Source organism: Pelophylax lessonae (genome assembly GCF_965119305.1).
Source record: "Pelophylax lessonae genome assembly, chromosome: 2".
Lineage (NCBI taxonomy): Eukaryota > Metazoa > Chordata > Amphibia > Anura > Ranidae > Pelophylax > Pelophylax lessonae.
In genome coordinates this window covers 459,415,935-459,431,182 of record NC_138769.1, presented here as the reverse complement: position 1 = coordinate 459,431,182, position 15,248 = coordinate 459,415,935, and positions in this window count along the sequence as shown.

Sequence of the window (15,248 nt, the reverse complement as noted above, 5' to 3'; positions counted from 1 at the left end):
GGTTGGCTCCGGTTGGGCCTTCTGGATTGGATTTTTATTTGTTATCCCACCCCTCATTTGTGGCACTGCTTTGGGACGTCCCTACTGATATTAATCAAGAAGTCTGCGTCTGTCAATAAGCGACAGAGAAAACTGGATTTTTGACTTACAGTAAAATCCTTTTCTCCCTCTATTTTGAGTTGGGTTGGGTTGAATTCTCTGACACTGCTTTGTTACATAACTGACATCCTATGCAGGAAGAGAGGGGATATACCCCCTGGGACTGCCCATGGGTGTGGCCAGAACTTTTTCCTGCCTAGTGTCCTACTCCTGTAGGGGGCAGTATATCCCTACTGATATTAATCAAGAAGTCTGCGTCTGTCAATGAGCTTAAGAGAAAAGGATTTTACGGTAAGTCAAAAATCCAGTTTTTTTCAATAACAAAGTCCCATGTGTAATTGGAGCCACAGGGAGTATCCCACTCATTCCCTTCTCCCTTAAATCAAATAAAAACCACAAACAAGAGATGCTAGAGTTGTCGCTGCTTCAGTTGTCACACCCAGGGCCGCAGCTCCCATGGGCTGGAGAGAGTACCGGTTCTAATGGCAGACCAACATCAGGTCACAGGCCTAGAAACCTTGCTATATATATTTTACCGCTGAGAATCTGTCCTTCAAAAAGAGGTTATTTTTTGCTGCCCAAATTGAACAAATGGAATTTCTAACCATAAGCATATTGTCTCTTGAAAATGCCTAAAAGTGTATTTTATTATAAACAATTACACTTTAGTACTTTTTGTTTTAAATTATAGATGCATTTTGGCACAATATCTTAAAATGCCTTTAAACTGAGTTAATTGATTATATCTGGATAATACCTCTATGGTAACTAATTGAACTGTATTTTAAGTTGCACATGACAAAAACACCTGATGTGTGTAATTACTGAGAAACAATGCATATTATACTGTGCACTTTTGTTGTCAGCAACAATGGCATTTGTACAAAATGTTCCACTGGCTTGTTTTTTTACAATAATGCTGAGATCATGTGAGAATGTTTTAGACTTAAATATTTAAATACTTGTGATGAAAAGTAAGTACATGCCTTTAATAGAGCTTACATTTTGTGAGGCTTTTTAAAGAGTAATCTGAATTTGTGGTTAAGGCTTTTGACATAAGACATGACTGGGAAATCTTTTTTTTTTTTTTAGACTGGATTTGTTATCTATGTAATATCCGTGTTGCAGCGCTGCTCAACATACAAATGTAAACTTGTTCAAATATCAATTCGTGCAAAGCGCAAATAACGATGTGGATCACACAATACGTTTTTGACAAAATTGCTAAAATCAATAAAACTCCATAAATATTGTGCTGATCAATAAACAAATAAATATAACTGTGATAATTAAATGCAAAAGTCCATATATATCCATCAAAAGTGCAAGTAGTGCTCCTGCTGGGTTAATCCAGGTGCTCACCCCCTTGTGGTAATCTACTCTCCTTGCCAGCTTGAACACTTCAATGGGTTGGAATCGATCCTTAAATGGTTCTTATTTCATACTCCAAGTTTTCCTCAGATACAAACAAAGGCCAAAACATGGTGAAGTACGTCTGACAAAGAGTTTATTAAGAACCAAAGAAATATACTCTCAAACATAGATTAAAAACGAGCAACATTAAAGCACGGCTCGGTGGTTAGCTGCTCTCGCAGTGTGGGCCTCACCGGCCGGAAATGACGTCAGGTCTGCTCAGCCAATCGCTAGACGCGTTTCGCCGTCCAATCACGGCGTCTTCTGTAGTATCTGTAACCAACCAGCTCAACTTATTTCTGTTTAGATACTGAAAGATATTCTTATAGTAAAAAAAAAAAAACTTTTAAAGATGCTATAGTGCACCACAAGCACAAGGGAGCTGGGACAAAAAGCCAAATAACATGCATGGGCCAGGAGGATGTATTTTTTTAATATAACTAAACTAATACTATAAATAAAAACAAACACAAATTAATTTTTTGGCATAAATAAATGGCCGCGGCACTTTATTGGTTATAAATAAATTAAATAATTATTTATTCAAAATTCCATCCAATAAATTTCAATTCCAACAAAATTATAAAACATAAATCTGTATCGCTCAGTCCCAGAACTCGAGCGAAAATAAACATATTTAAAACCACCAAAGTCCCCCCTTGATCCAAGGGTGACTCTACCACATAAAGTGCCAGCGACGGGTGGGGGGGAGGGGAGCTCGCCAGGCAGTCACTTCCTAACTGAGGGGCTTACCTCAGAGACCCCCTATATAAAGCCTTGGGTCAGAATGTTCTAGAGGGGCGTGTGCTGCTGTGAAGCCCGCCAAAACTATGAGGGGCTACTTTATAACATTTAAAGGGGCAGTGTCCTATAAATTAAATAAATTCTGACACAATTTTTTTTTTTTTTTTTTTATAACATCCCCTGTCCCATGTGCGAGGGCACCTATTACTTGTGCCCTCTTACCATGGGCCAGGAGGATGTATTTTTTTAATATAACTAAACTAATACTATAAATAAAAACAAACACAAATTAATTTTTTGGCATAAATAAATGGCCGCGGCACTTTATTGGTTATAAATAAATTAAATAATTATTTATTCAAAATTCCATCCAATAAATTTCAATTCCAACAAAATTATAAAACATAAATCTGTATCGCTCAGTCCCAGAACTCGAGCGAAAATAAACATATTTAAAACCACCAAAGTCCCCCAGACGCCGGGACTAGTTGCAAACTTGTGCCGGCCCCCCCACCACCGCGGCCATTTCTATGCTATTTTGAAACCCTAAATTGAGGATATCTAGGCCTATATCAGATAAATGGATTTCATCCTGCCTGTAAAGGCCAGGGAAACCACCTTCAAGGTCCACGTGTCGGAAAGCAAAACCACCGACCAATGGCATAAATTTTGCCATTGCGTGATTTACTCTCCTCCTGGTCCTTTCCAAAGGCTTAAATTCTATAGAAGACAACCATTTTAAACGAGGAACAATTTCCGAAAACACCATTGTACAATTCGGAAAAAGTAATTTGAAATTATATAAATCTTTTTTAATCTTGAATAATAAATCTAATGACTTCAAAACTCCCACAACATTCCCTCCCAAATAAAATATCAATATGGATGGGGCTGGCCAAACTTCCTTTAATCTATAAATGAAGTCACACAAATTAACCCAACTCAGACCTCTCACTCCTTTCCAAAATATATGCAAGTGATCAATATCAAAAGACAAATTTTCAGTATAACACCGGTGTGCAACTCTTTTTCGTGCCCAGTGAACAAAGGAGTGTCCAATGATCCATACGGAAACTTTGACACCTATGGAATTAAACAGATAAATTAGGTCTGATATATAGATTAAAACTCTTCGATTCCCATCTTCCCAACTTTTTTATCATAGACTCATCTAATCCCATCCTGGCCGCTTCCGTAGCAGCTCCTATCCTAAACGAATGTGCAGTAAATCTATAAGTACTTTAGACATTTTTTTTTTTTTTAAAACAGCTGAAAATTGATATTTAGTGACTACTGAACCATCTATATGTATAAAGAAATTATTCGAAAAGGGGGGTCTGACCTCCAAATACCTGCTAAGAACCGCACAAGGACATATATACTGATCACCACAGGCTGCCAGCTCTAACCAATGGCCTTTTCTAAACTGATCAGTTTTTGATTGGCTAATGAAAATATTAACCTTATCCTTTCCCACAATGACTTCGTTAGCTTTAAGGCCTGATTGGCCCGCCCTATTGTCTGAGACCAATTCGGAAACACGAAGCGCAGCGAAAAAACAAAGCACAAAGGCTGCTGAAAAAAGTCTTGCCTCATATTCCGAAAAACAGACAGCAGGGGAGGCCAAGCATAATCTTCTAAGTAAATCAATTGATATAGGTCTGCGTGAATCAGGGGTGAACATTCTCTTTTTATAACCTTTGAGGGCTTGTCTTATCGAGAAAAACTCATAAACCCCCCGAAATTCTTCAATTTCAGAAAAAATGAAACCCCCGCTAGGATCTTGTTAATGTGGCTATATGATAGCTGCTGATTCATCAATGCGCATAAAAAAGCTAGCATATCACCCTCCCGAGGTGGCTCAGATGGAATACCCATCTCATTACAGAATAACAACCATCTCTGCCAAGCGGAACCATACTCCGACCAAGTGTGAGGTGCCACTTTATCGCATCAAAGACCAGATCTAGATCAAGGTCCACAGATGATCCGGGCAATGAAATCCCACCGGATCGGCATTCGGATGAAATTCCCTGAAACGAGAGAACTGAAAACGGGATAGGGAATCAGCTATGCAATTTGACACTCCAGGAATATATTTGACCTTTATCCAGATGTTTAACTTCAAACATAAGAAAACAAGATAGCGGAGAAGTTTTAATACCAATGTAGATGTTGATGACAAAGCATTTATTGCATACAAAACTCCTCTGTTATCTGAGTGTACCAAAATTCTCCTATCTCTGAAATTAGACCCCCAAAGTTCAAGGGCAACCAAAATCGGGAATAATTCTAATAAAACTATATTATTAGTAAATTTACTTTCCACCCATGCGGTAGGCCAAGACCCGCAACACCAATGCGTGTCCCAGACGGCCGCAAACCCTAAAGATCCTGCTGAGTCCGTAAATAACTGAAGGTCAGCAGCAAAAATCCAGTCTTTTTGAAAAAATGACCGGCCATTATAGTCATTTAAAAAACGTGACCAAACGCGCAAATCATCTTTTAAATCCGCCGTTAGCCGGATATGTGCCAAAGGAGACTTAAAACCAGACATTGCTAAAGCCAAACGTCTCGAAAAATTCTACCTACTGGCATAATACGCGAAGCGAATGCTAACAGGCCTAGCAGAGACTGAAGCTCTTTTAAGAGAACTTTCTTCCGCCTCAAAAATTCACTTACTGTAGTCTGCATCCTAGAAATTTTTTCCATCGGGAGCTGACACTCACCAATGACTGTATTAATAGAAATACCCAGGAATTCAATCGAAGTGCTGGGTAAAACCGTTTTATCCTCAGCCAATGGTATCCCAAAATGTTTACAAATAAGGGAAAATAGTTTTAGAAGTAAAAGGCAGATGTCAGAATCAGGGGGTCCCACAAAAAGGAAATCATCCAAGTAATGTAAGACCTCCTGACAACCCAATTCCTGAACCATCACCCACTGGAGAAAAGTCGCAAAAATTCAAAATAGGCACAGGACAATGAGCATCCTATAGGCAAGCAGCGGTCGAAAAAGAAATAGCCTTCAAAATAAAAACCTAAGGAATTGAAGGCTTCCGGAGCAATAGGTAATAATCGGAATGCAGATTGAACATCCGCCTTAGCCAATAATGCACTAGGGCCATATTGCTTAATCATATCAACCGCCTCATCAAATGTAGTATATGAAACCGATGATATAATAGGGTCTATTTCGTCATTTAAAGAATCTCCTCTAGGAAATGACAAGTGATGTATTACTCGAAAGGAGTTGGGTTCCTTTTTAGGGACCAAACCTAGAGGAGATATGCGAAAATTCTTAAACGGCGGGTCCAAGAATGGGCCTGCTACCCGCCCAGCCTCAATTTCCTAGCAAATCTTCTCCCTGGCTATATCTATAAATTGATCTGTTGATTTAAAATTTTTTTCAACTTTACAACCCAATCCTTTAAAAGATGGAAGCTTAAAACCTGATTCAAAACCATTAATTAATAATTGGGCGCTCTCCTTGTTTGGATATGCCTGCAGCCACGGGAGCATTTTTTCCAGCCTCACTGAAGTGCAGGCTTTTCTGAAAAATATCCCTAGATGCCTGAGTTTGCTGACTTGCCCTCTTAAAACACTTCATTGCTGGGTGATTGCCTGTACAAAATGAGCACTCATGCTTAAATTTGCACGCTGCTGCCCACTTACACTGCGTTTCATTATACGCATAACAAATACCCTTCCTATAGGGGGATACGATAGGCGCAGCACTTGCCTGTTTTGTTGGCGTAAACTTTTGAGGAATAATTAAATTTAACCAAAGGCCTACGTCCTTCATGCCCCATTTCAGGCTGGGATAAACTGATAGTTTCTGTCGGAAGGACTCATCGTAGTAAAACCATCCCAGGCCACCAAAGTTCTTGTACGCTTCCAGGATATGCTCTACATGCTGGAATACCCACTGCAATACTCTGGAAATTTTTCACCCAAAACCGAAATAAATGCAAAAGGCTTGAAGCCAATTGTTAAATGACCTATAAACCGGACGCCTCCTATTTTCTTCTTGCCCATCATCAGATTTCTTCTCATTCTTAACAGCAAATTCCTTTGCTGACGGCAACAATGAGAGCAAATCGATAAATTCGCCCTTCCAAATTTTTTCTTTGATCCCTGCTGTGAGATGATAACCAAGCGGCGACATATCGCATGGCATCACCTCCTTTAGACAAGTCTCAGGGACCGTGTGTGCAAATTGACTAACTCTGGTACCACCATCTGACACAGGTGTGACCGGAACACTACTTACCACATTAGCCGCTTGATTCGTAGTGCTAACTGGGGACCATACATTACCAGGACCTTGTATATTAAAACTAGGAACATTAACAGCAGGAACAGGTGTAACATTTAACAAACTCGCAAATTTAGATAAAGATTCTAAAATAACATTTAAATTGCTCAATTGCGCCAACTCACCAACTCCTATCGACAGCGTAGCTGATTGGCTAACGGGAGGCACCGTATGCTGTGCTTCTGTACTGCTTGTATTCACCTGTGGACGTAAAGCCTGGCTAAGAAAAACATCTTCAGCTGTTACCTGACTGGAACTATCTTCCCTGGGTTGCCTAGCAACCCTCTCCTCAGATGCTCTCTCAATTCTGCTTCTGTGAGGCCGGGTGTTATCCCGCCTTTCACCACTGGGTGGCGGTGATGGCGAAGAAAACATCCTTCTCTTCAGGCCTCTTCTGCTTCTCCTCAGCCCTCCCGCAGCTTCCGACTGTCCAACAGCTGTGCTGTCGGACACCTGTCTCAAGGATGCTGGCCGCTCCGGAGGACGGCTTCGCTGACCCTGTTTAGCCACTGCCTTCCCCGCTGCTGGTGCCTGAGGAGAGGGAGATACACTCCTCCTAACGGCCATCTCCTCTGCCCGCACTACCGCCGCAGGTACCGCCATTCCGCTCACCCCTTCCCTTACTTGTTCAGATTCCGCTCCCCTCACCATGAGACAGTTCCGCAGCCATTCTTCTCCCCCCTCTAAAGCTGCTCTTTCCAATACTTGGCGAACAAGAGACTTCATTATAGGAAGGAGAGCCAGCGAGTGCAGCAACAACAGCTGAGGAGAGGAAAGCTTGCCAGGCAGTCACTTCCTAACTGAGGGGCTTACCTCAGAGACCCCCTATATAAAGCCTTGGGTCAGAATGTTCTAGAGGGGCGTGCGCTGCTGTGAAGCCCGCCAAAACTATGAGGGGCTACTTTATAACATTTAAAGGGGCAGTGTCCTATAAATTAAATAAATTCTGACACAATTTTTTTTTTTTTTTTTTTATAACATCCCCTGTCCCATGTGCGAGGGCACCTATTACTTGTGCCCTCTTACCATTTTGCAGATGACCTACAGGAAACTCAAAACACTCAGGGCGATAGATTTTGTCCTTTGTCCTAGATCAGTGTCCTATCATGACACTGCTTCGCTCATCCCCCTGACCCAGTTGAACCTCCTTTAATTGAGGATGTTATGGAAGAAAGTATTGAGGATTTTGATTTTGCAGCAGTGGCCTCTCAGGCTACACATTTTTTGCTAAATGCTGTGTCTGCTGTGGGCTTATTTCTTGTTGTGGTGTTCTCTAGTCTTTATCTAGCAGCACCTTATCTAGCATCACCAGATTTTTCACATCCAAAAATAAACCTCTATGGGCATTAACCACTTGCCGACCGCCGCACGACTATCTACGTCGGCGGTCAGCCCCTCACAGGCAAACTAACGTAGGGCTACGTTGCTTGCTTGTGAGGGTCTAGGGAGCGAGCGCGCGCCCCCGGAGGCGCGCTCCCGCTCCCGCGTGGTCACGGACCCCCCCGCGCGTGTGACCAGCGGACCCGATGTCCGCCGGCCACTCGGCGATCGGCGGGGGAGAGGGAGAATGTCAGGCAGCTTGTGTAAACAAACTGCCTGTCATTCTCCTCGCTGCAAAGACACTGATAAAACGGATCTGGTATGTAGATCCGTTGATCAGTGTCCTTACAGCTAGAGCCACAGCCAATCACAGTAGAAACCACGCCCCTAGGGACACACACAGCCCCTCCTTTCCAAATAAAGTTAACCCCTTCACTACCAGTGTATTTTTACAGTAACAGTGCATATGTATAGCACTGATTACTGTAGAAATGTCACTGGTAACCCCAAAAGTGTCAAAAATGTCAGTCAAGGGTCCGATCTGTCCGCCGCAATGTCGCAGTACCGCAAAAAAAATTGCAGATCGCCGCCATTACGCGTTAAAAAAAAAAACAACAAAAATGACAAAAATCTTTCCCTTTGTTAGTAAACGCGATAACTTTTGCGCAAACCAATCAAAATACGCTTTTTGCGATTTTTTTTTACCAAACATAGGTAGCATAAAACAAATTGGCCGAAAATTTTTAAAAATTTTGATTTTTACATTTTTTTTGGGGGGAATTTCATATAAAAAAATGTGAAAAATATTGCTATTTTTGCAAAATTTACGCTCTTTTTTTGTTTATAGCGCGTGATCAAAAAATCGCACAGGTGATCAAATACCACCAAAAGAAAGCTCTGTTTGTGGGAAAAAAAGGACGTCAAATTTGTTTAGGTACAGCGTCGCACGACCGCGCAATTGTGCGTTAAATTCACGCAGTGCCGAATCGCAAAATACCCCCTGGTCGGAATGGGGGTAAAATCTTCCGGGGCTTAAGTGGTTAAGAAGATGGCTCAGTCCAGAAAGACTTTTCCCATGCGCGCACAAATTGTGCAGGTTGTGAGGACTGTCTCAATCCTGAAAGGGCAATAATATATTATATGCTAAAATGTATCCCATGGAAAAGGGTTTTAAAAAAGAAATGAAGTGCTCCATTAGTGTATGATTCTGCCATATAATTTCTCAATAAATCGCTTACTAGAGATAGACCAAACTACCCCGTTTGGTTCACAGCAGAACTTTCGAACATCGCAAACATTCGGAACCGAAAAATGAACCCAATTGAAGTCTATGGGACCCGAATTGGAAAAATCAAATGTGCCCATTTTGAAGGCTTATATGCAATTAATCGGGCATACACTCGTTATGGGGGATCCGGGTACTGCCCTTGGGGACATGTATGAAAATTTTTTGTAAGAAACATAATTTTTAAATGAGCAGTTATTTACTGATGCTTGAAGTGAAACCATAAAAATGAAAAATTACAATAAAATGTAAAATTATTTTAAATGTAGTGCCTGGGGGGTCCCCTTCCTATGCCTGTATAATGTGGCACATCTGTGTATAGAGCCTGCTGAAGCAATAATGGCATTTATAAAGATAAAAAAATGAAATTTCCCATTCAAGCTTTCTTTATTTTGTAAACAACAGCTCGGGGAGCCAGTCTGTATGATGAGGTCGCAATTTTATGCACTTGGAACAAAATTAGAGATTTTTTTGGGTAAATTCTGGTGTCTTTCACACACTTTGGATAGAAGTAACAGGTGCAGGAAAAATTGGTCTTTGGGTGTCAGTGATGCCTTCACACTGTTAACCCTATGAAGGCACTCTTGATAAAAGCAAGAATTGGCCTTGCTGTCAAAAACGGAAATAATATGGACCTGTCAAACAAGTGTGGGAAAATTGGTCTTTGGGTGTCTGGTGCCTTCATACAGTAACCCTATAGAGGTACTCTTGATGAAAGCAAGAATTGGCCTTGCTGTCAAAAATGGAAATATGCACCTGTCAAACAAGTGCAGAAAAAAATTGTCTTTGATTGTCGGTGGTGCTCTCACACAGTAACCCTATAGAGGTACTCTTGATAAAAGCAAGAACTGGCTTTGCTGTCAAAAACTGAACCCATACCAAAACATTTCTTCCAGATGAAATTAACACCCACAAAGTAGGAAGCCTAAACAGTCTTTCAGAGATTCCAGATGCAGAAAGCACTTAATCAGCAACATTGGCATCAGGGACTTAATAACTGCTGCTAATCCAGGACTGATTAATTTTGATAAATGTCAGCTGCTCCACAGTGTCTGCGGACAGACACTCATATCTGGCACAAAACCTCCGGTAGCACTAAATGCCCTGTCACGTACCTGGTCCAATGCCAAGGTGCTGAGAGGGCTCCCCTTGTGACTAAGTGCTGTACACCCCTGAAGCTGAAGGTGGTACATGAGTTGTAGCACCCAAAGAAGCACAGGTTGCCAACAGGGTACTGAAGAGCTGGGCTGGTGATTACCTGGTGGATGCTGGAGATGACAGGATACACACATAGACAGATGTCTCTTGGGAAACTCCAGATGTACTTGGCAAATTTGTGCACACAGGAAACAGTAGTATAAGCCAGGCTGAAAGTCAAACACGGGTAATTTGTCCAGGGACAAAGGCAGGTAGCAGAAACAGGAACTTGGCCGGAGTCACAATAGGAAGGCAGACAGGTAGTAATAGCAAAGTCCGTAAAGCAGGCCGAGGTCATACACTGGTGGTCAAACAGGAGCAAGGTTGGTAGAGCAAGCCAGAGTGTCAATGCCAGGAGAAGAGATCAGACAGATCAGGAACAAGCCGGGTCACAACAGAAAATCCAAGGTAAGTACACGGAGGCTCAGGAACACAGGAAGGCTGATGACCAGCTGTCCCATATAGGCCAGCAAATGGCCTCATTTGTCCATTATGCATGCGCCATTGAGCACATGCATTCACTGACTTGTGCTGCTGTGAACCTGCATGTGCCAATTCGCCATTCTTCTGTCAATGTGAATGCGATGCGTACAGGAGTGTGCCTGATGCACCCATCTATAGTATTGGCAGCAATTCCAGTTCTTCCACGGCCATTTACCTGACATGCCCATTCAAAAACCATGCTGGATGCAGGGCAGCCCAGCAGCTCAATTGCATACTGGGCAAGTTCTGACCAGTGGTCTATTCTCATGACCCAGTAACCCAGTGAATCGTCAACTGGAAAGCTCTCCATGTCTGTTTTTATCCCTACATAATCTCCCACAAATGATGCAGAGAGGTGGAAACTGACAGCCCTGGGCGCCGAGGAATAAAACAAATTTGAAAGACATCACTGAGGCGGCCTCCTTTTCCAACGCTTCTCCCTTGACCAACAGAAGGCTCAAAACGACATTTTCCACCAAAAAAATGTGAAGGGCCCCTACACTATCAAATCAGAAAATGTGGTGATGAAAGAACAGGAAGAAAATAGGAAAGCTGCAGCTCCTAGTTCAGTCTAGCCAAAGGGCTGAATACAGAGGCAAGAATAGTAGATTAATAAAGCTGCGCTGATCTGGTAAGGTAGGTACCAGCAGGCAAGTATGAAAAAACACTCAAACTAGGTACAATACATTTGCTGAACTATAAATATAAAGTGACTTGCAGTACTAAAAGAGACACAGCTGACAGTGCTACCACCCTTTGCTTACCACTGTCAGCTGTGTCCCTTCTAGCACTGCAAGTCACTTTATATAGTTCAGCAAATTTATTGTACCTAGTTTGAGTGTTTTTTCATACTTGCCTGCTGGTACCTACCTTACCAGATCAGTGCAGCTTCATTAATCTACTATTCTTACGTCAAGCAACTTATGATGCCTAAATTGTGCTGAATATACCCAGTTCATTGTTGTACAACATTTATGTCCCTTGATTTACCTACCTCCTCTACCATCATTATTGTAATGTATTCATTTATATCACATTATAGGTTATTGATTCATGACTTGTTTGGTGATGCATTAGTCATTCCATCATGTTATTTCATCTGCCACATGCTGCGGCAGCCGCAATAAATCTTGCGATTTTTTCACGTGTTTCTTATTTTTGGCCTATTTTGTGCATTGCTCCTCATTTAAAGTCCCAACCCCTTTTTATGTTTCATTGAACAAGGGATGGAGACACTTATGTGTGTCTCATTTAAAGTCCCATAACCCTCCCTTTTATGTACCTCATGGTGAAAAGAGCACAAGATATACAGTTCTTTCAAAAACGCCTAGCATGGGCCTGGGAGGGAGCAGACCAGTAAACTTTTGGCTGCTATTACTCGCTCACAAACTAATACTTTCTATATTAGCACTATACAGTCAGCTTCTGGGTATTATGCTCTACCACTGTGAATTAGAGATGGGCGAGCGTTTCAAGCCAAGCAAAAGTTCGGCAAAAATCTGAATTTGTTTGTCGCCCGCTGAGCAACCCACAATGCATTACCCGCTGCACAGTGCACTCTAAGCTCTGACTGGGCAAAGCTTTGACCAATCAGGGCACAGTGAATAGCTGGTTGTTAAGGAGCAGGCCAGGAAGCCGGAAACGGCATCCTTAACAACTAAAGAGTAATCAGCTGTCAACTTCCACAATGTGGCTTCCACAATGACAGCTGAAGGAAAAGAAAAACATTGCTGGCAATAGAAAAATGTTAAAAAAGAAAACGGCTTGAGAATCCCCCCAAAATCCATACCAGACCCTGATCTGAACATGCAGCCTGGCAGGCCAGGAAAGGGAGGAGATGAGCAAGCACCCCCTCCTGAGCTATAGTAGGTCCTCAACATGGGGGGTTCTTTGGAACAGGGGGGCTCTGCCCCCCAACCCCAAAGCACCTTGTCCCCACAACCCTGGGATGTGGTTTAGTGATCGACTGATATAATTTTTCTGTTGCCGATACCGATATTTTGGCCATCGCATATTGGTATCACCCGTTATTGGCCAATATTTTTGCACATTTAAAATGTAAATGCAGGGACATTTAGTTTCACATCATTCTGATTGTGCATTAAGGGCTCTTTCACACGGCCACTCCGATTTTTTATTCCGCTGCAGCACTTTTTTTTTTAAGGACACGGATGACACTTGTGTCATCCGCTCCGTATGTCCGCATATCATCCCATCCGTTTGCGGATGATATACGAACATAATGTATGTCTATGGGGATTGCGGATGTCAGCGGATGACACTGTTGACATCCGATTTTTCATTCTTTCCGTTTTTTAAACGGAAGAAAAATAGGGTTCTGTTCCGTTCCAAAAAACGGAACAGAACTGAAAGGACAAAAATTGGATGTCAGCGGATGGTCATCCGCTGACATCCGCAATCCCATTGACATGCATTATGTCCGTTTTTCATCTGCAAAAAAATGGGATGAAATACGGACATACGGAGCGCCCATGTGAAAGAGCCCTAATGCATAATAAACTGCTGCAGTAGTGCAATCACTCACTGCAATAATGTTAATTCACTACTGCAGTGCAGTCAGTACAAAACTGCTAGAAAAAAAGCTAGACAACAGAAAGACAGTGGATTGGATTGGAATCAGTGGACTACCTCTGCATTAGGGCACTCACTACAACTACTGCAGTCACTGCAAACCTGCTAGAAAAAAAGATAGGCAACACAACAGCTACACAGTAGATTGGACTGGTGTCAGTGGACTACCTATTTTCACATAAAAGCAAAAAAGACACAAAGAAACAAACATATATCTCTATATAAAAAATGTGGCTTATAAATAAGCTCACTAATCATGTACAAAACACATAGCAGTTCTTGAATATTCTATTTCATGCACAAGTAGATAACTGTTGTACAAATCCTTAATAGGATAAAAATGTTATAGCACCAGGAGAATCCTGCCGGTGGCTTTCCAAAGGAATAGGCACCGTCCAGCCGGGTCAGCTGATGTTGTAAATCTGTATCAGTTCAACTGCTCAACATGTTTCGCCTTTTTCAAAGCTTCATCTGGAGCTTATATATGAATAAACTCTGTATAATGGAGAAATACAATTAAGAATCATATCATAGACACAGGGGCTGTTCATACATTATGAGACATGCACATACATAAAGCCAAGAACTTCATAAAGATTTTGTTTGTATATATATGTCCGTGGTGTCTAACCCAGTGACTGGCTGGGGGTCCACGCATGGGCAAGGCAGCGGCCAATGCGGACACAGAGGCTCACCAATTGGTTACATGTGGGGATCCACACGGTAAAACTAGAGAAGTTGTGTTAATTATATAATATATATTATCCAGAATTTTCGAGTACAGAAGACAAAATTTATTCCGTACATACCTGTACGATTATTGTGCAGGACACATATCTCTGCAGAGTTTTTTAGTAATTAACGAAGAGACAATCATGGATTTTTCAGAGCTTGATACCTTGAAGGGTGGAGCTAAATTCAGATGTGTAACCGCCGAGGAGTAGTATACACCTGGCTGACATCTAGATTGAGGTATAATAATTAGGTATACATGTTATATCATATAAGGACTATTTTTGGATACAAGATTAAAGTGACTCTATGTTCCTATACTACACCCCAAAAACTTGCCAAAGATGTAGAGCAGATAGATCCAATCATGCAGAAAAACCAATCCCCTGATAATAGTGTATAGGTAAGTAATGCATATTTAGTCATGCGTAAATAAATTAAAGTCATAGGAACGTATGCATAGAAGCATGCATTGCAACTCACAGGGGGCCTATATAGACACCCGTAAGAAAATCATGCAATAGTGGTGGTAGAGTTTGTAATCGGATAGGACAGAGGGAATATGTGAAAATCCCACTGTCTTACCAGTAAGTCAATACCACTAAAAGACTTGCATATACGCACATGGAATAAAACCATGGAGTAGACACTGTGGGAATAATATTCGAATTGTATATAGTCAAGCTGTAATCATTCTATTTGTTTAAAGCAAGAAGGATAGGCAGGGGGGGGAGAGATAGTTGGGGACACAAGCATCACATCGAGTAAGGTACCTTATATGTGCTCTGTTTAGATGTCCATGATTGTCTTCTTCGGATGGGGAACTGCCGCCATAAGTGAGGCCTGTGTGGATGGCCTTAAAATAGCGTGGGCCCCGGGCGGCTCGTCGATGATGTCACCACCCCGGCCACTCCCCCAGACAGGAAGCTCGCGCCACCCAGAGCGGCGTGAGACGCCGCGCTCGCGGGCCTATCTGGGGAAGATGAGCGTCCATGCAGGACAGGAACTGCCCGCAGATTCGCCCACAGTGCCACAGAAAGTCCCCGCCGGAAGAGGCGGAGCGTCC